The following is a 25,994-nucleotide window of genomic DNA, read 5'->3' on the forward strand; positions in this document are numbered from 1 at the left end:
CAGCAAGCGTCCACCCGACACTTCTGCCAGAGCCGAGGATCCACTCGTTAGCAGCGTGGTTCCTGAGGAACTTGAAAGACGACGCGACAGGCCGGGGTGTTCCAACGTGGCAAGTTTGTCGCAGGAAAGCACTTCCCCAAAGCTTCCGTCTTGGGGAGACTCGCCCAGGGAACGCCAAAGAATTACCGGTTTGTGGGTGCGAACGCAGCGTGTTTCTCCTGGTCCAAGGACGTCAGCTAGGGCAACTGGAAGAATGGATGAAGTAGCCGCTCCGCAGGCTTCAGCTAGAAGCGCCTCCCGGCTTGCTGCTCTGTGCAAATTATCATAGGGGCCGTCGAAAGGCACGTCACAAGTGATCAAGAACCGCTCGCAGGAGGTGCCGGCTTGCGAAGGACTGCGGGTGCCGACATCCTGTGCTTTGGTTTCACTAGATGACATGCGTAAATCGCTACATCGAACGACACAGGCTCCGACTTCGGAAGAGCCCGTGGTGTACAGGCACGCGCAAGCATCTGGAGCCCTAGAGCCGGTGACGCCCATCCTTAACGGACAGATATGGTACAAGGCCGGCCTTCCGTCGACCTCATATACATCGTCAACCATTAAGAATTTGCCAGAGCCATCAAGAGGAAGTCTCGTATGAGAGCGGCAAGAGGGACACCCAAAGGCTGGACGAAATCAGGTCACCAACGGCAAGTGTATGATTTGGCAGTCTGTGGATCTAACCAGCATATCACCAGCATTTCGCATGCTACGGATATCTTGATTGCTATTGCACTGCCACAACTATCCTAAATATACGTGACCGTTTCGTGTTATCTTTTATCTGATGTGACGACTCGTCGTAAACATCGCAATGATCACACATCGCGTGTTTAAAATTTTATGTCTATTCCTTGCGTTTTCCAACGCCTATTGTTATGACGACGTCCGAATAAAGGTGGTGAATATGTTTCTGTCAATGTGTATTTCGTGATTTCTGTTTCATGCAGCGGCCACGGGGACACGATTGCTTGCCGCCGCGCATGACACAATGCACGTTTCACTGGCTACGAATAGAGCGAGCTGCGCACGGGTCACGAAACTCGTACAGCCGCGCTCAGTTCGTAGAAGGCAATGCGACGCCCCTAAATGCTCATTTCTACTTGGCCTTGTCATCATCATCATCATCATGAATTTTATTTTCACCACTGGATACAAGGTGAAAAAGGGAGAGCCGAAAAAAAAAAAGCCGAAATTTCTTCGGCTTGACAAAGCTCCGGTCTCTCAGACAGGCAGGGTAGCGGCTGGTGCAGCTATATAATCACGCATAAAGTGTGGATATAAAAGTATTTTTATGCATAAATACATATAGACGCTTTCATCTTATGTTATGTTTCATGTTAGAAACCAGTTATCATGCAGTTGTGTAATATAACTCCCAGTATACATTTACAATCTGTGATCTTGCACATTATTATTTAACACATGCTCAATCGCATATATCATGAGAATGCAAAAGCAATATATATATATATATATATATATATATATATATATATATATATATATATATATATATATATATATATATATATAGAAGCATACGCACACATAATATAACAAGTTTCACAAAAGTGTACAATAAACGCAAGTTACCATCAGGAAACGTTCTTATTTTTTAGAAATTATTTTACGTCCTTGCAAATATACATGTGCATCTATGTTAAAAAAGCATCGAAAAAGAAAATCTCCATATAGGCTGCTGCTTTCGCGACAGACACCTTGGCAACGCAGCCCAGGGCATCGTCACATCCTCGAATTTTACAAACGCGAACGACGCCCTTTGCAGCATCGAGTTTACAACGCAAACCCTGCCACGCGGTCCGGGCACAATCACTGCAGCGGAAACCTGGATTCTATGAATAATAGTTACAAGTGTGAACGTGTAAACACAACGAGAGCACATGAGAAGTTCTGCGGAACTGTTACAGCAGTTAACAATACACATCCATAAGAACAAATCCAATATTTTAGTTTTGTTTAGAGATAACACATCCACATTTTGTTGATTGAAATAGGTAATTAGGGAAGGTAGTGTATGTTCAAGGCGTTGGCAGCCATAATTGGAACGTGAGAAAGGGATCTGCCGCGGTGCCCGGTGACGATATGAATATGCATTTCTATTTTGTTGTAAAGTTGCCCGGGTTAGGAATGAATCGAGTTTTCCCAGCATAGCATTTCTATAGCTTAGTAATGTTTTGAATTTATATATGTCGCCAGCTCTGAATATTCTGTTCTGTTGGAAAAGCTCTTGCGTATGCTCGAAAAAAGAAACGTTCGCTATCGCCCGAATTGCTTTCTGTTGAAGTATTTCCAGCATTTGAATATTTTGCGCTGTAGTGTTACTCCATATAAGTGAACAGTAACTGAGGTGTGAATGGAAAAGAGCACGATAAATGAGACGCTTAACTTTAGAAGGTAATGGGCTTCGATTCCGATTTAACACACCAACAACTTTTCGTACCTTTGAGCAAACATGACTGACGTGTTCATTCCAGGACCTCTGCACTGTGAATATTACGCCTAGGGTTTTTATGCATGGCGTAATTTTAATTTTATACGGACCTAAAACAATATTATCTGGCAATGTGGTAGAACTTCCCGGAGCATGAAAAATAACGCATTTTGTTTGGTTTCATTGAGGATGACGCCGTTTGTCTTAGACCATGCTCGAAGTCCATAACAAACGGAGCTTGCTACAGGCGTTATTTCTTTCAAATATTTACTTGTATAGGAAACCCAGCAATCATCTGCATACGCGACAAATTTACACATATCGCTTACTTGTAGAATATCATTAATGTAATAAAGGAAAACTATCGGGCCAAGGATGTTGCCTTGGGGCACAGCGGCTGTCAAAGGTTTTATATGCGATCTGTTCTCATTAATTTCAACGGACTGATGTCGGCTTTCTAAATAAGATCGGATAAGTTCAAGTGTTATTCCTCGGAAGCCATAATTTTACAGCTATATCAGTAGCAATTTATGGTTGACTCTATCAAATGCTTTGCTGAAGTCTAAGTGAAACCCTCAAGTCAGACATTTTTTTAGTGTTCTCTAGAATAAGTTCGTTCTGTTTACTTAAAGCAGTTTCCGTGGACCGCTTTTTCTTAAACCCGTGTTGACAGGCGGTTAGCAGGCTATGTTATTGCGAAAAATTGTCAATACGAAAGTTAATAATTTTTTGTAGTCCCTTTGATAGCTCAGGAAGTATAGATACTGGCCGATACTTGCCAATATTAATTTTGTCACCTCCTTTTTGAATAACTATTACTCTCGCTACCTGCATATACGCGGGAAAACTCCGGTTGACAGGGAAATATTAAAAATGTGCGTTACTGCAGGTGCAGGTAAGTGTGTGACGTACTTAATTGGCCTAATTTATAAATCATCTACGTCTCGACTGTGGCTATTTTTCAAGAATGAAAATGTTGTAATCACCTCAGGAATGGTAGTAGGCTTCAGGAATAAAGATTCTCTTAATGGAGCTGCCTGCATTGTATCTTAAATGTCGTGATCTACGCATCCTACTTTAACAAAGAAATTGTTAAAATGGTTCGCATGTTCTGTACCGCCTACCAAAGTGTCATCAATGTTTAACGTATCTGTTCGTGTACGACTGACTTCCAATTTAGTGTATCGTTTATTTTTTTCCATACTTTGTCACTTCTGCGCATACAACCATTGTTATACATACGGCTGTAGTAGTCATTTTTTGCCTTTTCTTTTTCTTTGTTCAATTTATTCATAAACTGTTTATATTCTTTCCACTTTGACAAGTCATTCGACTTGATAAAAGACTGATAAAGCTCATTCTTTTGGTTGATTTGCCGAACGAGTTCTTCCGAAATCCATGGCTTGCGTGACTTTCTTCGACTCCGATAGTTTTGAAGTGGGAATGATTTGAAGTACAGCGTTTTGAGTTTGCTCATAAACCTATAATATGACTCATTGGCATCTTCAATGGCAAAAATATCGCTCCAGTTTATTTCGCGCACGACTTCTCTGACTTTATCTAGCGTTTGAGCCGATCTCTTGCGGTACGTTGTCTTTTCAGCGCACGCAGTTTTAACGGCACCTTTACGTTGTAGAAAAAAGATATATGGGCATGTGATCGCTGATATCACAGCTTATGACTCCCGATGTCGTGCTATCGATAGTAGAGTTTATTATGAAAGCATCTAGTAATGATGATGTAGCGACGGTTACACGCGTCGGGGATCTGATGACGCTCCAGAAGTTATTGTACTCTAGTATAGATACAAATTGCGCAGTAGGTGCTGAATAGGTCTTCATATTAATGTTGAAATACCCGCCCAGTGTAAGCAGATGGCCGCTTTCATTTACGTGTGACAGAAGGTTATCTAAAAGCTCAAAAAAAGCAGAGTGGCTGGTATTAGGGGGTAGATACAAAACCGCAAATACTGTCTTTTCTTTCTTCATGCATAACACTTAATAATTTTCTGTAGCTGTGCTATATTCTCTAAGAGTATCATACCCTGTTAAATAAGTTAGAATTGCAACGCCGCCACCTCTGCTTCCCCTGCGGTTCACGAAGAAATGCTCGTATCCTTGAGGTATATAATGTTCCGAGTCATCATTGTACGAACTTTCTGTAAACATCAATACGTCAAATTTTACCTTACATGATTCGATTAGCACAGTGACGTCATACCTTTTGTTCAGCAGCGACCTTGTCGTTCGAGCTAGCAAAATTGCATTAGACGAAAGCGGCGAGTTCCGGCCGATTGCCCTTGGCAAGGGCAATCGAAATGTTGTTTCGAAAAGCTTCATCGCTGATGAGAACTAGCGCAGACGCTGTACTTGTAACGTGAACTTCGGCAAATTGCAAACCGCCGGATGTTCTACATGCGCAGCCATTTCGCGACACGGTAAATGTCAACGATAGCGAACCTATGGCGAGCGATGACGCTCGCTAGCTCGTCAGGCGTGGACCCCCTAACGGGAAAACGAAGTTTGGAGGGTCAATGACACCAACTTTTCGATAGCGATTTCTACTTTTCATGCATGCTACGCTATAAGCGTCCCACAGAACGCCGACAATATTTGCGCATACAGTATTTACAAAAATATGAAGCGTTTTTTTTTAGTGGCACAAGCATCGAGGGACACTCATATTTCTTGCGCAGCACTTCTGTTTCACCTCCTAAAAAGACCAGGGACGAAATAAAAAAAAAAAAAACTCAGAAAGAATAGCAGAGTACAAAATTCATGGGTTTCATTACAGATGTGATCACAGCATCAGCTTAGTTGCAAGACGAGTTACTAAAATATCTGGAGTAATTAGAATTATTCGAAAATCACAAAAATACCGCACACCAAAGCATAAAATCATGGGTTTTAAAGACCCGCCACGGGAGCACGACTATGGCGAAATTGCTGGAAACCAGGAAGTAGGAAGCGGAAGCAATGACGTCATTATTGGCGTCCCATACAAGAGGGTGACATGACATTTAGCCGGCTACTTATAGGAAAATAGTTGCCTGGCAGAACTGAACATCTGCCTAGCAGAACGGATGTGACGTCACTCCCTCTTCTCTCGCTTCTCCTCTCCCGGCGCTCCCCTGCTCACTCGATAACCAGCTTGCTCTCAAATGCTGCGCGCGCTTCCTCGTTACGTGCTCTGACGTCAGCACCGGAGAGGGCGCGTAAGGTGCGCTTTGTCCGCCGCTCGCTAGGGGGCTACACACCACCAGCGTTGCACTTCGTGCTTGTCCTCCCTCGCTACTCGCCGCATATCGGGCCAGGGGAAAGACGTTGCGCGCTTCACCTGACGAATACCAACCAAGGTAAATATACCTGGTAGCGAAGCTTCCATAGGAGCCCATACGTTCAAAACATGGCGGTCCATCACTGGTTCATGGGGCTTAGTGCCATCTGTATGTGGTGGGAACACTTCCGGCGAAAGAAAAAATAACGTGACGCCATGTCCGTTAAAAGCAGAAGTGACGTCATTTTGTTTTCGAAGGCGCGAAATTTGTTTTGTTGTTCTTCCTTTGGAGCTATATATTAAAATGCCCCGCCATTCGACTTGATGGGCGTTTCGAGCTTTCAGCGTGGAAAGCGATGCAGGAAAAGGCCAGCCGTATGGTTGTCGAAATCGCATCCCTGCGCAGAACATACTTTCTTTGGAGGCCGACGAAAGCTTTAGGTGTAGAGTGTTGATCCTATCGTCGGACGCCAAGCCCGTCGGCCGGCACAGTCTCACGAAAACAACTACACAATTATCTGGCGGTTGTAACTCACTACTTTTGACTGAACAGATTACGAAGCAATGAAGCTACCCGCGTCACCAATTTCAGACAAGCTTCGACAAGCAAGAAAGCACAAATTGTGAGGGGGGCGTATTTCAACAGGTGATACGAGTGCGCCTATCTGTCCATTTCAAGACGTGCATTGCACTGCGAGTGATAGTGGCGTCAACGCCCCCTGTAGCGATGGGCGCTGAAAAGAAATGCATTTATTAATAATAATAAAATTAAACGTATTTAACTCATCACGAATATATAAAATTGACTAGGAATTTTATTTTTGTTGAATGAATCCAACTGTGTCTCGTTTGAATTAAAAAACGCGTTTTTCTTTCCCAATGTTTGTTCCCTCCAAACATAGTCGCGCTTCGATCGCTGCTCCCATAACCCCCCATGCTGATGTCGGTGACAATCTGTACAGAACCGCTTTTCGCCCGAAGCTTCGCGACCTATTTGAATCGACCTTGTACCAACGCCGAGGTGTGAGTGGCACTAAGAGACACCTAAGTCAAAGATTAGGGCGCCGCCTGCCATTTTTTCACTATTTCCTGCCTCCGAACTCGTCTCGCGGTATATTCGGAATCGTGACACCAATATTTATCTGTCTATTTAATTACATTCGATCTGACCGTCTTATCTGTTACCGCAACCACTCGCTTCGAGCAGTAGCGGCAAGGCGGAAGTTGCCACTGTGCATTTTGCGGTGTCTTACTACTCCCGATTCATGCTGCTGCTTATGAGCGCGTCCATGTGGTAGTGAGGTTTGGATCGCAACTTTGAGGAAGGGAATTAGCTCTATTGTGTAGACCCGCCGATAAATTACAAAGTCACTAGTATTTATGCTTTCACTTTATTTTGCCACGGCAGTTTGAAGCAATGGCGTCCCTGCGGCATCATCATTTATGCATCCTTTACTATTTCTTTGCGTCATGACCGCATCCTCATTGTAAAATATCTTAATTTTTTGTTGTTTTTCCGTGAGAATGAAAGTACTCCCTCATGTTATATTTATGGGCGTGTTATTTGTAACATTCCAAGACTAACAGCGACCAAAACGTGTTTTCATCTTCTGTTTGTAATGTCGCTCCCAGAATGTGCAGTTCTTCGTCTTTGGTGGTTCGAGGCACAACACGCTTCCCGACTTTGTTGTGTCCCTCTGCTGGGTATAAGAAATAAGAAAGCCGACGCTACACAACGAGTGAGTCCCGCCCTTCTTCCAATGTCGAATCTTGCCGAGCCACCGTCAGCGACCCTGGCGGTCGTCACGGGCACTGCGCACGTTCGGGGTGAACGAGGGGCGACGTAGACGGAACACTGTCTCATCTTTCGGTGCGTTGCCACGTTGCTGCTGCTACAATGTTATTGAGTTTCTGGAGACATACATTGTTTTATCTCATGCCCAACATGGGTTTCGACTCGGTTGAGCTCTGTTAACAAACTTGGGGGACTAACTCTTGATATCATCCATGCTGTGGACATAATTGAAAAAAAATTGAAGCAATATTTATAGATTTATCGAAAGCAAAGACTGTTACACACTATAAGCTGTTGAAAATTGACAGTCACTTTAGAACAGGCTAAAAAGAATGAAGGGGAAAGCCTGCGCGTTCAGGAGATATTCATGAATTACTTGACATTCCCATTCGAATGTATTGTTACTTATTACTTGTGCCTTCTTATCTTGTTTTATCGCGAAAGCACTATAACGCCCATCAGGCGGAAAATCCACCAAAATTTTAAGGTCGTAGTTTTGAGTGCGTTAATTAACGTCGTATTAATTCACCACGCTTTAATTCTTAATACCACCAAAGATCGAGAGTTCGACTTTCTCGAAAGCATGTGGTCTCGAGTGCCTTAGTTACCTTTACCCTTATGAAGTGTGTCTTAATTAGCTTCGCCCTAATTAACACCGAAGGTTATGGGTTCGACTCCCACCAAGTTCAAGTGTTGGAGTGCCTGAATTAAACCTCCTAATTAACTGTGCATTGATTAGATTTGCCATAATAAAGACAAAAAATACAGGGTTCCACCCCCAATTTCGGTTTGACCGTTCTTCACGCCGTACGGTCAAACATTCACGCATGAGCCATCCAAGGCTTCCGCCTTAGAAAGGTGTCCGTTATCCTCGACGCATATTAGCTAACTGGGTTGTTTTTTTGTCTCTAACCTGTCTGAATACGTGCTCCTAAATCTTTCGTGTCTTCTATTTACAGTGTAACAACTCACGTGGCTCAATGCTCCAAATTAGGTTCCTTTTTGTTTAACTTATATAAATTTTATTTATTTATTTATTTGTTTACATACTCTGTAGGCCCGAAGGCACTACAACGAGGAGCGGTGAGTGCACATGTAGTCGTTGGCAATCTTCTTGAAATTAGTGGTGTCACAGATGGCAGCAATGGAGGCGAGAAAGTGGTTCCAGTCGTCGGCAGTGCTTGGTAAAAATGATTGACACTAAGAGCTGGAGTTGCATGGTGGTGCCCCGCCCCCCCCCCCCCCCGCTCCTCCATTTGATGTTGGATGCGAGGTGAAATCTAGGAGCGAAGCAAGCGTCAGTTTCATTGATGATACGCTTGCGTGACGTGCATAATTTGATAAAATGAAACGGGAGGCCCTGTTCTGAAGTGACTCAAGACGATTTAAAAAAACATTAAATTATGGGGTTTTACGTGCCGAAACCACTTTCTGATTATGAGGCACGCCGTAGTGGAGGACTCCGAAAACACCCGTGTACGTAGATTTAGGTGCACGTTAAAGAACCCCACGTGGTCGAAATTTCCGAATTTCGCCCCATCGAAATGCGGCCGCTGTGGCCGCGATTCGATCCCGCGACCTCGTGTTCAGGAGCCCAACACCATAACCACTGAACAACCACGGCGAGTACTCAACAAGATTTGTTAGATTAGCTTGATCCGGGTGCCAAATCCAGCAGTCATCTTCGACCTTAGGACTTACCAATGTTTTGTAAAGTTGCCACTTAACGTGAACAGTCGCACTGGGAAAATTGCGCCGTATGAAACAGAGCATGCCGTTAGCGCTATTAAATATTACTGGAGATGTACTTTCCAAGAGAGATTACTAGTATACCGATATGTTTGTAAGACGCTACAGACGCTAATGGTGTGTTATTGAGGGTACAGTTGAAAGAAACAGGGCAAGAGGAAGTCCGTGAGACACGCATGCTTTTCCATTTATTGATATTGAGGATGCTTAAAGAATTGGAGCACCAAGAAAATATGACGGTAAGGTGGGACTGCAGGGCAGCATGATCAGAGGCGTTAGTGATGACGCTGTAAACTGCAAAGTCATCGGTGAAAAGTTTTGCAGAGGTAAGGAACTTGGTGAGGTCATTAATAAAAATTAGAAGGAATAGAGTGGACCAAAACAGACCACTGAGGTGCACCAGATTGCACAAAAGCGATGAAAGAGTCATGTCCGTTAGCAGATACATATTAGAAGCGTTTAGAAAGGAAGCATTCAATCCAGCACAAGATATTAGTATCCATATTAAGTTCACGCAACTTAAGAAAAAGCAATTTGTGAGGCACAGAGTTGAAAGCTTTTGCGAAATCCAAGAATATACACTAAATTGTTAGTCCTTTGTCTGCAGCACTAAATAAATCAATAATAAAAGCCAAAGGCTGAGTGTCACATGAAAAATAAATGTGATAAAACCGTGCTGACAATTAGTGAAAAACGAGTTTGTTTCCAGAAAAGTAATAAGATGCCAGTCAATGGCATGTTTCATTAGCTTAGAGGGTACGCTGGTTAATGATATGGGCCTATAAATAAATGCGTAGTCAGTGAGTCCTTATTTATGCAGTGAAACCACCTTCCCTTCCTTCCAGTCAGTAGGCAAGGCTCGATAATTCTAGTGATTGTGCAAAAATGTGCGACAGTATTAAAGTAGAATACGTCACCGTGTTTTTAAGAAACTTGGACCTGGTATGATCAATTCATGTGCAAGATATTTTTAGCTTTGCAACTAAACTAGAAATACCAACAGAATCAAAACAAACAGGGTTCATAAGAATGTAATCACCAAACTGGATGTCAGGATAAGCATAGGGTAATGTAGCAGTAAGGAATGACACGAATGCGTTGCTTAATACTTCGCAGCACTCATCGGGGGCTACAGTAACACCATTTGCATCAGACAATTTATTACGAAATAACTTTTTGTCCCTGGCTATATTCCAAAATTTCCACGGGTAACCATGAACATTTAAATGCCGAGTAACTTGATAAAATTCGCTCTTAAAAAGTGCGACAACTTCCTTGTATTCGCAGACACCAGTGACATAGGCGTGCCAACACTCTGCTTGATCGACTGTCTTGGAGTGCCGAGGTGATACGTCTAACTGGAATGAATCGGTTAATGAGCAAATATATTTCCTGATTAAATATGCACTATTTTCTTCAACGGTTCTTGAGTGGGAGTTAGGAAAGTAGTCAGCGATAAGCACTTCTAAGGCATGGTTAATAGAATCAATGTCGGTATTTTTATAATCGAGGATTGGTTTGGACGATTTAATAGAAGCAACAGAAGTGCGTAAGTCAAACTGCATTATACAATGATCATTTATACCTGACCTGAAAGGCAATAGTGGAAATAAGGTGGGTTGCTGTCGTGAGGATTAAATCCAAGATATTAGCAGAATGTCTTGTGTACCGAGTCGGTTTAAGAGTGACCTGAGTTATGTTAAAGTCCAAACGAATATTGATCAAAGATGAGCACTCGGATGAACAATTAGCTACGGAGGGAAAATGATTACAGAAATTAATAGTAGGGCAGTTAAAGTCACCTAGGGTCAATAATGGATATGAGGGAAATATTACGGTTGCACTGTTGAGCGCATCATGAAAGTTTGAACAAAACATGTTACATGAAGTGGGCGAGCGGTAACACACACACAAAAAAATTGGAGGACGCTTAAGCTTCGCCTTCAAGAGTGGAACGCGATAGCGTTCCCGTCGACCCGCCAAGGGGTGTAAGACAATGGGCTACAGGGCAGCCATCACTTACGAGGCGTCCCGCATCAGACGCGGTGAGCGTCGAGCCATATGGTCGAACAACGCGGCGTTCGGCGCAGCAACGAAACGTGCGCCTGAGCAAGCGGAGCGAACCAAAGAACTCGGTATCCCGGAGGGGGAAATGATGCACGCCAGCCAAACGTCGTGATCGGCACGGGCAGAGAGATAGAGAGATAGTGATCTGAAGAAAGGAAGGACGCTTGATTCTACAGAGGGAGAGAGAGAGAGAGAAGGAGATTCTTGATGGGAAGGAAAGGTTGAGGTAAAGTGCAGCGCAGTAACTGTCTCTCAGCAGAGGACACCTCAACCGCGCTGCACAGGGGTTAGGGAATGAAAGTAGGGGGAGAGAAAGAGCACCAGAAACAGCAGAGCTAAAGGCGGTCGGCGAGGCCGACAGCCTCGGCGAATGTCAGGAGCGCACGTAGAAGTGTCCTGTGTCGTGAAGGGCAGCCCGAGGGGTGCAGGAGTTCAGTCACGGTTACAGAGGGAGCAAGGCGAAGCGTTGTCAGGGGAGAGAGTCCGAGCCGCGACAGCTCCAATGCGCGCGTGGCGCGCCATCTGTCGGGGCAGCGCCGTACATGGTGAGGAGGGGGTCTTCTGTGTTTGCCGCAAGATGGCTCTCCGTGTGCGGAAAGCGCAGAAGAAATGCAGCGAAACGCACTTCGCTACTCGTGTAATTGCGACTTCTGTAAGTTACATGTTCATAATTACCGATATACACCACAGTATAACTTTCCACGGCTCATTTCAAAGGCAACACCGCATTCACTAGAGGCGCGTTTGTACCTTTTGGAAGCATCGAAATCGTGGCTGAGTGGTAGCGTCTCCGTCTCACACTCCGGAGACCCTGGTTCGATTCCCACCCAGCCCATCTTGGAAGTTGCCTTTTATTTATGGAGTGCCTGCCGTGATTTATCGCTCACGGTCAACGCCGCAAAACGCCGACGACACCGACTTTCCTGCGACACGAGCTCCTTAACGCTATCGCGTTAAAAAATGGAGTCTCTGTGCCCGGCGCGTATATGTGTGCATACTAATTCAAGAGGCGACGAAAGCGCTATGTCGCTGCGGATAATCTCGTCACGGACAGCTATCAGTACACCACCGCCAGTGCGCTGGTTACGATCATATCCAAAGAATTTGTAACTACTTTGACGTGCCCATATATTTCGCGGTCAGTAATCTTACTCGAAAGCCGTGTCTCGATCAGTACCACAATATCAGCTTCACATGGGCCAATAACTGTGGACAGCTGATCGCGCTTATTGCATACACTGCGTATGTTAGCATACAGGACGGAAACTGATCTTTCTTTACTACCACGGGGTGGCTGTAACTGTGTTGTATGGGAATTACTTGAAGTGGCAGTGGATATCTCAGTAGTGTTGGCAGTCCTGCTATCGGAACCATTCATTTCACGCACATGGCGTGCAATGTGACAGAATATAGCTTATAGTACTTCTTATCAATATACAGTCCTTTCCGAATTCAACTAGCTTTTTAGGCGATTGACGCGTAGCCACACAAAAATCTTTAACGGAGACGCTCGAGTCACGGAATTTGAAGCATTGAGAAATTACATTTTCCCTCTGTTTTGACGAAGCGAATTTAACATAATGGGTCGTGGTCGTTTGACGTTGTACAGGCCGAATCTGTGAGCACGTGACATACCATCGTCAGAGAAACTAAGATTCAAAGTTCCAGAAAGGACGTCGCGTACAGGATGTTCAGATTGTATACATGTTTCGGAAGGGTTGTCTGCAAGGCCATAGAAATTAAAGTTGTCCGCACGCGATCTGTTCTCGATTTCACCCAAACGTGAATTCAAAGCAACAGCGTGGTCGTTGACGGCTGTGTTCCTAATGCCCGGCAAATTCGTAATACCTTGGGATGCGTCGAAGGAATCAACAAGGGACTCAGCAGCAGCAAGACGGGTAGCCAAGTCGTATACCTTTTTCTCCAGTTGCTCTTGGTTGTTTTTCCCGAGTGTGAGCATATCGGCCAGCTCAGCATGACGAGGATTCGACATAGTTGACAGAACAGTAATTTCGGCGAGGAGGTCGCTGTTCTGGCCGTCCTTGGGACCGGGGTTCAATTCTATTTCCCTAGATAGAAGTAACTTGACTACACATATACATTCGCTGGCAATGTCAAACAAGGCAAATGGGCCGGGGTAGAGCAGCAAAGAACGATTGCTGGAAGGTCCATAGTGCAAACGCGGGTATCTACTAACCTGCACAATCAAGCAGAAAGGATTGTAAGGCGACAGCACGTTTGCCGATCTTCCATGGCCACTGAAGGAACACGATGACTTCTAGGCTTTTATATGTGGGGCAGTAGCCGTTGTCGTCGATGATGATGCCGTCTCGTGAATCCCAAAGAAGGCAGTCGGGCTGCATTTCCATGCGAAGCGCTGCTGTTGACAAGAGCCACCATGTGACAAGATTCTCCATTACCGCCGTGATGACTCGCCATCCTCTGTTTGCACAAAGAGTGACCTGTCCTCCAAGTAGCTGACTATCCATCGAAAAACAAGGCCCCCGTGGCCGACATCTCCCAAGGAGTCCAGGATGGCTCGATGAGTTTTATTGTCATGGGCGCCTTTAACGTCCATGGAGATCGCCGCTGATAGTCTCCTTGGGCTTTTTCTCGCGATCAACAGAAGAGACATGATCTATGACGTTGTCTTCCATCTTACCGATTGCAGTAAGTTGATCCAGCGCTGGATTTGTATTTATTTATTTATTCATTTATTTATTTATTTACGATACTGCTTTCCCCAACGATAGATGTTCTTGCAGATTGGTAAAGCAAGCGTGAAAGACATCAAGACAATCATGCAAAACATACACAAAGATTTCACATGAATATCACACTTTTACATCGACAACCAGACAGTATTCAGGCATGTTAAAAAAAAAACTCACGAACACACAAGATATCCCACAGTTGCTTAAAAACAATATGAGTGGTGTCACTTGTCATGCAACACCTGACATCTTTCAGATAAATTTTCTTTTTGTGACGACGCATATGGTAAGCTCATTTCTAATTGGTTATTATTCGTAGAAGAAAAAATTACCGACGATTACGTTACTTCCTAATGCGAAATTTGAGCGCAGCAAATAAGCTGTTTCACCTTTTCGATAGATTGAGGCAAAGAAATCGAGCAACACATGTATGCGCTATCACAGATTTTTTTTTATTTTTCACACGTATTCCTTTAACAAAGATTCCACTAACAGTTCTTGACAGTCATGAAGGAAGCTTTGTGGTCGGAGAAATAGACTGATATATGTTCGACTTGGTACACCAATGCTTGATTCTCAAAGACGAGATCTATACAAGTGCCTCGCGAGGTTGTCACAGCCGTGGGACGCGTTACGAGCGAGAGGAACGGGATGTTCTCCCGCATAAGTGTTAGGAAATTGCTGTTTGTCTTTATGTCAACATTAAAGTCCCCCACTACTAACATCGGTGTGGATCGATGGACGGTTAATGCGAGTTGCAGGAAGTGCACGACGTCTTTCGTGAGTGCGGTAGCGGACTCACGAAAGCGGTATCAGTCGGTCGCTGCTAGCGCTGGGGGGATGAAAGGGGGGCGGAGCTGGTTACGAGGCCGACGATAACGCCGACGGCGACGCGAAACCCAGGAACGGACGCCAAAGAGCCATTTGTGTAGCCAGCCCTCCTCCACAGTCTCTCCTCCTCCCTTCCATCATCCTCCCTCGCCCGGAGAGCCGACAGCGCGCATGCGCGGCGGCGGAGCAGATTCGTCGGCGAGCTGGTTACGAGGCCGACGACGCGAAACCCAGGAACGGACGCCAAAGAGCCATTTGTGTAGCCAGCCCTCCTCCACAATCTCTCCTCCTCCCTTCCATCATCCTCCCTCACCCGGAGAGCCGACAGCGCGCATGCGCGGCGGCGGAGCAGCAGATTCGTCGGCGAGCTGGTTACGAGGCCGACGACAACGACGACAACGCCGACGACAACGCCGACGACGACGACGACGCGAAACCCAGGAACGGACGCCAAAGAGCTGCGCTCTAAAAAGAAGCGTATACAGAAAATGTTTTCACTCTCAAATTGAAATATCGAGAAGAGATATCACTGACAAGTGGTATATCCAAAGGAGAATCAAACATATTCCTATTTATGGCTGTTTCTGGTATAATAAATAATTTTAAATCTATACTTGGCGCGAGATGTTTTATTTATTTCTCATAATAATTTCAAGTCACGTCGCTCACGTTTAAGCGTAAGAAATGTACGGCCAAAACGAATGAAAGTAACTCTTCTTGCCTAACTTCCAACTCTACAAAAGTCATGAAGATTAACTTTGGTAAACAGGTCGCAATTATTATTCGCGTACTGTAGAATTGGCAAAATAAAACATTCGCACCCAACAAGTTTGTTGTTGAGCAGTGCACCGTGAAAAGATTTTGTTTGATTGTGAGTTTTGGTATTGTCTCGTTAGAAAATGCATTAATATGTTATTCCACTGAATTCTACTAATTTTATTGGGCTATGAAGAGACCTAAATACCTAAACTCAACACAATTTAGCAAATTTACATTTGCGTTATAAGTATGCGAGAGAGCGCTTTTTTATGCGAAGCATATTACGAGGGCTCAACCCAGCTCCTCAGGCGCGGCGGTGACCATGAAATCACGTGACACCGTGACGTCACGACAGAGGAGAAGTGGCTTTGGCTCAACGCTTGCAAGACGGGCTGGGTGGGAATCGAACCAGGGTCTCCGGAGTGTGGGACGGAGACGCTACCACTGAGCCACGAGTACAACGCTTCAAAGCGGTACAAAAGCGCCTCTAGTGAATGCGGTGTTGCCTTAGAAACGCGCTGTTTCTAAGGCGTGCGTCTCTTGCTCAGGCGCACATTTCGTTGCCGCGCCGAACGCTGCTTTGCTCGACGCTCACCGCGTCCAATGCGGGGCGCGTAGTCGCTGCCCTGTAGCCCATTGTCTTACACCCCTTGGCGGGTCGACGGGAACGCTGTCGCGTTCCACTCTTGAAGGCGAAGAAGTAATGCATGAGTTGTTTCTTCGTCTAGCCGAACCAAATATAGCCAAGCAACAGCAGTTCACCAGGCTAAACAGTGGTTCAACAACTAAAATAAAGGCTAGTATGCTTCGCATCCTGGGCTTAACCTTACCTAAGCCACAGCCATTTTTATTAACTAAATTATTTACAGCACATTTTTCGTTACTTACCGACATCTGTCGGGTTTCGCGCCATTTCATCGTTCTACTTACTACGCAATCTAATTTAGTCTTACCGAAAACTGAATTTATCACAGAACAGACCATAAAATTTCCTGTATATATTCTGAAGTTAACACCTCGCGCATGTAGAACATCATATATAAAATGGAGGAACAAGAACAACACTAATACTTCGTCTTGAGGCACACCTGAATCCACAGGCAGCATGTTCAAGATTCATTGATAATAATATATTGCTTTCGGAACGTATTATAAGCTTGGATCCAAAGACAAAGATGTTCATTTTCCAAAGCTTCCCACAGTTGCGGGACCAGTTTAGAATAAAAGATATTGTCGAATTCCCTTGTGAAATTCGAGAAAGAAAATGCATCTGCCTGGCACCAGTTAATAATGGCTAAGGCAAAATCAGGAGCTATTTCAACAAGTTGTGCTGCTCTAGAAAAAGAATTGCTGGTTCTGCAGTAATTGAGAGTAGATTTAAGCATTAAATGACTGCTGGCAAAGCATATTGGTTAGAATACTAGCCACAATCTTGATGCTACCCGCCACATCACACCACATCACGCCATATCATACTGTGTACTGGTCCCTATGAACGCCATAGTTTCTTGTCACAGAGAGGACCTCATTGCAACTATCGTCTCGGTCAAACGGCCGTTCACGGCGTACCGCACAATACCGGCGTTCCGGATACGCCGTGGACCTCACGGACAGCTGGCGTTGACAGGCGCAGGCAGCTCTGTCCCAGCGCCAAAAACTGACAATCAAGTGTATAGTGCCCTGCATCTACCTTTTGAACTTCGCTATTGGAAATAGCAAATAAATATGCAGCGTGCTAGAAGGTACAACTTGAAATATTGTGAACAAACATTTGGAAGAACACGGAAGCATAATTTTTTTTGCAACTTGGTTGGGAAGTAGCTAGCGCATTTTAATGCCGTCTTGACTGGTTGTCTGGATGATCTCGTTTGAACAGTGTGTTTGAACAACACTTAAACCGGAACTGACTCGGACAGAGTTCGTCGTACGGCGTAACTAGTCTGTACAAAATGGCCACATCGTCGTGAGAACCAAAGCTTAGCTCGACGCTTAGTGTCTGTGCTCCCCCCTCCCCCCCCCCCCCTTCAGCTCGGCCTTTCGGTACACACCCCAGCTCAACGGAAACGCTAGTGTGCTTGTAGTACGCCTACGCACAACGCTCGTACCTATTGCACGAAGGCTGAGCTCCTTTCGCGGCTCCACTATACCAAATAGATCGTGCGGAGGGTTGATCGTGCATCCGCTTCGCTTTGCCGTTTGTTTTCGCAGTGAACGTGCATTCACCGTCTCGGGCGAGCATCTTAGCACTGCGCGCTCGAGCTGCGGGCCTGACGTCGACTGCGGCAATGCATAAAGATGATGGCGGTGGCACTGCTTATGGGAACGGACCTCGAGCATCCGTGTTATAGGCTATCACAATAAAAGCTTTAAAATCATGTAGCAGCAGAAGTAGCTCCGCCTAGCTGCAACCAGAAGTGCAGAGTTAAGCTCCCTCGATGGCACATCTAAGCAGTACACTTATTTCATCCGCTGAGAATGCGAAATAAAAAACAAAAATGTTTCTGCCAGTGGTGTGGACCCGCCTATATATAGCAGTTACAGGGATGAACGTTTTTGATGCTAAGGCGTTCGATGGCGCATGGGCCGAAAAATTGACCGTCAGGCGTTATGGCAGCATAATTCAAGTGCATTCCCCAGTACTTCCTTATCCATAAAAAAAAAACAGCTCGATTATCTGTTTGAGTTGAACGGATATCGTTCTAAATAATCAGTGTGGCCACAAATGTGGCTGTGTGTAGTTTTCGAGAGTTTTTTCTTTGCCGAGCAATGGATACGTGTTTTATGACGTTTCGAATAATACACGTACGCCTGCGACCGCTCGAAATAAATATGTTGCGGCAGGTTAGCGCTGTGTTCTGTCTAAGTTTCCTTTTAGTGTTCGTCCAATTCTGCGTGGGCTACAAGAAAGAAGAGCCAGAGAGAAATAAAAGAAAGGGGAAAGGCACAGAGGTTAATCAGATGGGTACATGAGGTTTGCTATCCTAGGCTTGGGAGAGAAGGGAGGGGGAGATAAAGTAGAAGGCACCATATATACAAGCCCATGTAGCCACCCTCGTCGAAAATAATAAGGAATTCATTCAGCGAACATGCCATATGTGTCATAAGAGTCTTCATAGACTTGCCACGACCGTTCTAACGTGCAGTTAACCCCGCACAACCACTAGCGATGGCTAGACGAACGAAAGACAAGTAAACATATAAAGAAAATGTAATAGGAAGGAACAGCGCATTCGAATGAGAATGTTAAAGTAACCTAGTCAATGGATCGTGGACGTGCATGCTTTCGCCTTCATCCCGTTTAACTTACGCTAAAGTTACTGTTTCCTTGCGTTGGTGACTTGCACATGCTGAAAACTTTCCGCAGCTCCGGAAATCGCAAGCGCCAATCAAGGGCAGTGTACGCTCCGCCTATGTGGGTACAAATAATGTAGGAAAGCATCCTAAAAAAATGCCTGGAAATGCGATAGCAGCACTGAGAACACCGACGCTTCGGTGGTGATCCCGAAGGCCTATTAAATAAATTGCGACAAAAACAGGGAAGATAGCGGAAGAAGCTGTTGCTTCACACGTTCCAGTTAGATAAATGCGAATGAAGGTTGAAACAAAAAGTAGGTACCTAATCCTTTCCTTTGGTGAACTTTGTCTAGTTTTCCTAGCGTGTCTATCGTAACCTCCATCGTGACTTGTGAAAAATAAGAGCTGTTGCAGGATTTGTCAAGATCCACTGGTAGAAATGCATCTAGGATTGTACTGTCTTTGCGCAGTTTGGGCCACGAACGTAAACGAAGCTAGTCAAACTGTCGTTTGTATAAGCCTTGGTATCGCTAGGTCCAAAGAAAAAGGAAAGGAGGAAAGCGTTTCGTCAATGTCGCAATAGATAGATGTGCCAATGTCGATATCAGATGCTAAATCGTTTACCATGTTTAAAAATAATATTTGTTTTATGAAAGAAATATCTCTCGACAGGCGCAGAAGGGCTGCGCTGAACTATTTTCCCAGGTGGCAGTACTGTTTTTGGGGCGGGCGCAGTAGCGGTGATCCTTTTGCACTCATTTAGGCGTGGCAGTGAGGCCAGAGCATTTTCATACGACATCGCAGTGAGCATATCAGTATGGCGGACGACGCTACAACAGACAATCTGCTTGACCAAGAACGTAGCACCGAAAATGAACATTCGAACGACTGCAGCGGTGAGGCATCACTTTCCAAGACTTCGCTCGAACAAGCTTCAAGCCAGCAGGCAGAACACGCTGAAGCATTGGACAGCAACCGTGTTCCAGCCAGGTCGGAACTTGACCCTGAAGCTGAAAGGCTGTCAAGCGACGAGGACTCCGCTTCACGGCGAAAGACTTGTGACAAACAGGTGCATCGGGACAAGACCTGTGAACTGACCGAAACCGCTTCGCGTGGGACTTCACCCCTGCAAGCTTCAGGCAAGGCGGAACAAGGATCTAAGTACTTCAGGCTGAGAAGAAAAGACCAGGATGAAGGTTCTTCGTCTACAGATTTCAACAGCGGTGTCAAATGTGAGCTACTAGCTTCTGCTTCCCGTGCCTCAGGACGCGCCGCCTTGTGCCAGCCGCGATACAAAGGCCTTGAAAACAAGAGGGAAGCGCTGGAGTCCTTTCTGCCTGACGCAACGTACAGCCTGGCCACACCGCGAGCCAGTTCCGATCGGTTAACGATGCCCGTTGACCCATGTTTGTCTGCCTTAGAGAAGACACGGCCACACCCTGCCGATTCGTCTGCTGTGAACCCTCCTACGGCAGCTGCTCGGTCACATCCCTCTGCAACATCGAGGCAGCCGGTAGAGGGTGCGACAGACTACTTGGAAGGAGAGCTGCCACTCGGAGAACCCCACCTTGATGCAAGTGTGGATCAGGACAATGAGTGTTTAGGATACGAGATGATGTTACAATGGGCACAGGAAGTATCTCGAATCGTAACTTGCGTTTATTTTCTTGGTGGTGTAGTTTGTGCTCTGCTCGAGGACAATAACTTGCAAGCCACTTTCTGCGCCGTCCTTGTGCTTTTCGTCTTGTACTACCCTTTCATTTTCTCGTAAGTGTGACCTGTTCTTCTGTCAGAAACATAGGACTGATGGCGCTGCATCATGTTTCATTCTTCTTGTAATCGAACTTCTCAAACAATCTTCCTAGTCATCTGTGTCCAATAAATTCGCTTTATTTTTTTTTTTCGACGATGCTATGCGCACTGCGCAGTGTTCCTCTGCCGGAAATGGCCGAGTGTGCGACACACAAGTGCCACGCGGCGAAGCTGCCACATCCCGTGTAAAGCTGGTCATTTCAGCCGTACAGTAGTTTGACAATCGAAACGGGAACTGGCTGGGAATTGCGAGTCTGGTTTAGACCTTTAAAATTCGCGCACCCAATCCGGGAGCTTCATCATTATTTGATTGTAACGGAACTATTCCCAACGTGTTTTTAACCTAACCTATCCTTACACCAAGCATGATCCCCATGCTAACACACGCTAAAACACAGTAAATTTCACGAACGCGAGTATTGCCACGGTGGCACAGCATCGTCGTGCACGCTGTCATTTCCGGTAGGGGCACACTCCGTAGGACGCATACCATCATTCTTCTTTTAGAGCGCAGCTCTTTGGCGTCCGTTCCTGGGTTTCGCGTCGTCGTCGTCGTCGGCGTTGTCGGCGTCGGCCTCGTAACCAGCTCGCCGACGAATCTGCTGCTCCGCCGCCGCGCATGCGCGCTGTCGGCTCTCCGGGCGAGGGAGGATGATGGAAGGGAGGAGGAGAGACTGTGGAGGATGGCTGGCTACACAAATGGCTCTTTGGCGTCCGTTCCTGGGTTTCACGTCGTCGTCGGCGTTGTCGTCGGCCTCGTAACCAGCTCGCCGACGAATCTGCTCCGCCGCCGCGCATGCGCGCTGTCGGCTCTCCGGGCGAGGGAGGATGATGGAAGGGAGGAGGAGAGACTGTGGAGGAGGGCTGGCTACACAAATGGCTCTTTGGCGTCCGTTCCTGGGTTTCGCGTCGTCGTCGGCGTTATCGTCGGCCTCGTAACCAGCTCCGCCCCCCTTTCATCCCCCCAGCGCTAGCAGCGACCGACTGATACCGCTTTCGTGAGTCCGCTACCGCACTCACGAAAGACGTCGTGCACTTCCTGCAACTCGCATTAACCGTCCATCGATCCACACCGATGTTAGTAGTGGGGGACTTTAATGTTGACATAAAGACAAACAGCAATTTCCTAACACTTATGCGGGAGAACATCCCGTTCCTCTCGCTCGTAACGCGTCCCACGGCTGTGACAACCTCGCGAGGCACTTGTATAGATCTCGTCTTTGAGAATCAAGCATTGGTGTACCAAGTCGAACATATATCAGTCTATTTCTCCGACCACAAAGCTTCCTTCATGACTGTCAAGAACTGTTAGTGAAGTCTTTGTTAAAGGAATACGTGTGAAAAATTAAAAAAAAATTCTGTGATAGCGCATACATGTGTTGCTCGATTTCTTTGCCTCAATCTATCGAAAAGGTGAAACAGCTTAATTGCTGCGCTCAAATTTCGCATTAGGAAGTAACGTAATCGTCGGTAATTTTTTATCGTATTAGTGTTCGTTTTGCTGCCTGTATTCAATGCGCAGAGGCCTGTAGCACCATTGCAGCTATGTGTGGCCTGTTTAGCTCGTATGATTTTGGGGGCTGCGCAGCTCTTTGGCATAGAAGGCGAGCTTCATTGGAGCAAAAGCTAGCACTGGACGTAGGCACGTAACGGTACGGCCCGAAGCATTCTGCTAGCGCGGTGGTGCATGGTCAGTGGACAAATTGGGCAATTTGTCGCGAACTTTTTTGCGTGTCGCAGATCTCGGGAGCGTGCGGATGTTAGGAGAGATTGAGTCGAGAGACGCAGAGCAGTACAGCAAACAGATTTTAATTCACCCAAACTCGTAGCAAAACTCATGCAAACCAAAACACAATGAAGTACTAGCACTTACGATACCGACTTAACAGTCGCTAAACACGTCCCCATTGCCGGCGACGTCAGTCCTTAGCGCCTTCTACGCGAAAGTCCGCCAACCCCAGTCTATGGCTGCACACTAACAGAAATGATCGTTCTTACAGACTTTTGACTTCGTACAAGTCCTCCGGGTCCGATGCGTGTCAGCTCTTCGTCCTAGTCGGTGCTCCCACCGACTCCGCAAGCTTTGCTGCATTGGTATCGGCTGGGCAGCTCGTCCCTTTCGGATGTCGGTGTCCGGAACCTCATCAGTGACGTTGCACTCCGTACTCGTTGGCTAGGCCTAACTCCGGGTTCCGCCGCTAGTTACTCGAGTGCCAAGGAAACGCCCCGGGGACTATCGTACGTGCTGGTCTGCCTCTGAAGGGGGATCCTTGCTGGAGTGCCCAGCACTGCCTTGAGAGGCTGCAGCAGGGCCAAGGAGCCTCGCTCGAACGTCGCCGAGGTCGACGGCCGTACCCTGGATCGCCAGCGTCACAGGCTTGAGCGAACCTCCATGGCTCCCGTCACCAGTGCGAAGCTGACGCTCCATCTTTCTTGGCCCAGAGCCACGTCGACAATGCCAGCGCAGCGCCGCTTCTCTCTCGATCACAGCTCGGGCCACGCGCCTCGAGGGCTCGTGCCATTCGGACAGATCCGTACACATCGTCCTCTTCCTTTCTTTTTGTGCCGTATGGCTGTTACCACCTTTTTTTATCCAGCGGTCATGCTGTTACATACGACACGAGGATAACAAACCGAGAATTTATTCCTCAGACCTGTGGGCCCGCACGATCCAGAAGAGATAGCTAGAGCATATATTGGAATACTTCATCAAAATTAGTTTGGTTTTCTTTAACTCGCACTTCCCTAGTATTCGTGGCTGACAGGCATTCGAAAGGCTTATCGAGTAACAACCAGAAAGAAGTTCACGCAGCATAGCACACGACAAAGGAACATATTCTTTTTGGTAAGGATTCATTGAGAAAAGACCGATATCAGAACTTTTTCTTCAGTTTTTAGCGGCATACCCCTGTGCAGCAATTCAGAGGCAGAAAACTTGAAGAAGCGCAATTGCGGCTTCATAATAGTATTACTGCTTCTAAAAAAGTTACATTTATCATTGATGAATGTAATTTGCCTGGGAAATAACTTTTACTTCATGGAGCGGTATCCTCAGATCGTTGCAGCCATTACCACAATAATCAACGTGACCGTCGCATTATATTGGCTGTTTGCGAGTTCGCGACTCACTGGCATCGTTCATGTGCGGCTCACACGAGACAGCTCAATTCGTCACATTATTATACTGTTACCTGGCCTATAAAGCAAAGCGTGCCTTCTTGTCTTGTCGTTCATTGCACGTTCAGACCAGAATATGCTAACGACTTGCACAACGCTGCAGTGCCCGTTTGCACAACACTAACTTCAGCTGAACGCACCACCAGCTGAGAAAACCTTTGTAATCTCTCTCCTGCTGAGTCGATACAGCGTTTGACGCCAAGCTGATTGCGTGCTGCTGGCATTTGTGGGGCTCGCCGATAGTAAACGGTATCATCTGCAGTTTTTTTGGCAATACCTTAACGAGTGACATGTCAGCGGAACGAACCAAGTGCGAAGGTCACCTTGTCACTGTCTAATTCTTTGACAGCCCGGACATTGCTTCACTATTTCTTCTTCCTGTTTCTGCGCGGACCAGATGAGCTGTTTTTTAGGTGTTGGGAATTTCGATTTAAAGAGTCAGCCCATGTCGCTTAGCTTGAAATTTTAAGCACCTTATAATCCAGTCATTGTTTTGCCGCGTAAAACCCCAGCATTATTTTAAAATTTAAAACCGATGTTTCAGCAGTTTAACAAAGCTAATTCTGGGCGTTGAAACAATATTGCCCGGTGTGAACAGCGTGATATTTCTTTTGCAAGCACAAAAATTAAAGGTTGCACTGTTTGAAGCTGAAATTGTCACACAACGACAATCGTAATCTGTCTTGCGTGCCTTGCCTTTCTTTACCGCTGCCAGCTCACTACTTCTACGTCACGAACTGCATGCGCGTTATCAGCGTGATATATGGCGCGACAACCAATTTGGCAGCGGAGAGTTTTCAAGAAAGGATATGAAAGCAAGGCAGATGACGATCATCGTTGTGGGACAAGATAAACTCCAAGGGATGCCAGCTTTTTATTAGAGTGTGCGGTCATCGTTATCTTATTTGTCCTTCAAAAGCAAAAGTATGCTGCGTTGAGCTATAAGCCGCGCTCCGTGTGTCTACGACACAAGCAGTCAGAAGAATCTTGAAGCTTCTTTGTCCAGCACATGAATGATTAAGAATCAGACAATCTGGATAACGGCAGGAGCCCGTTGGTCTAGGCATTTGTTGAAGCAGAATTTTCTGCCACAGTGTGCCATTAATAAAGAGACCGGTGTCAAAGAACAAGCTTTGCAGTGGTATTGCGCTGAAAGAGCAGTACTATGCTGAAAACCGCGAAAAAAAAACGAAAGTTCTGTAAGAAGACAGGCGACACACCACAAGCGGCAATTCCAATCTTGGCGGTGACGAGGCGTCGCGTCCGCAGCGTAAGCTCGCGCTCGCTACAAGCCAGCTTGTGCAGGACGCGGCACAACCGAGCTGTAGTCGTGCTCCCCCGAAGCCTGCCGCCCGCCCCAAGGATCTGAAGTTGACCGGTGACGGACCTGCGACTCGTCTGCGGCCTCGCCTGAAGGAAGTGTGCACGAAGGCGGCCTCCGCGTTGAAGAGAACCCCCTTCGCCACAGCCACCGATCTGGAAGCGTCTCCAGAGGAACGCGGGGCCGTTACAGAATTTTGGGCGAGAACAAAAAGTGTTTCGCTGTCAGAGCTGGATGAACGCTGACCGACCGGCGACCATCTGACCGACACCGACATGGGCGAGCACCAGGTGACCTGCGGCATTTCCAGACGACCTGCAATATGTACATTACCATGCACAGCTCGTTTGACAACATAGGACACGTGTTCGAGCGCCTTCCACCGGAAGTTTTAGAAGGGGAGTGAATACCGAAAACTGCACCTATCGCAAGTTCCGAAGACATTTCTTCAATGCCTACTTCTTCGCAAGGAAAAACAAGCGTGAACATTTCACAAGCAACCGGAGATGCCCCGGCAACGCACGTAGTATCGGCATCGGAAAGAGTGCTGGCGCTATTAGATACACCTGACTTACATGAGCAGGCTAGTGGACCAAGACTCAGGCCAAGGCAAAATAAATAGCAACAGTAAGGACTGCAGCGTCACTAACGTGCTAAACGCGTGGCATCTAGTTTAACGTGAGCACTGGTCTATAGCTTCCA

This window comes from Dermacentor albipictus, chromosome 10, assembly GCF_038994185.2.
Source record: "Dermacentor albipictus isolate Rhodes 1998 colony chromosome 10, USDA_Dalb.pri_finalv2, whole genome shotgun sequence".
Lineage (NCBI taxonomy): Eukaryota > Metazoa > Arthropoda > Arachnida > Ixodida > Ixodidae > Dermacentor > Dermacentor albipictus.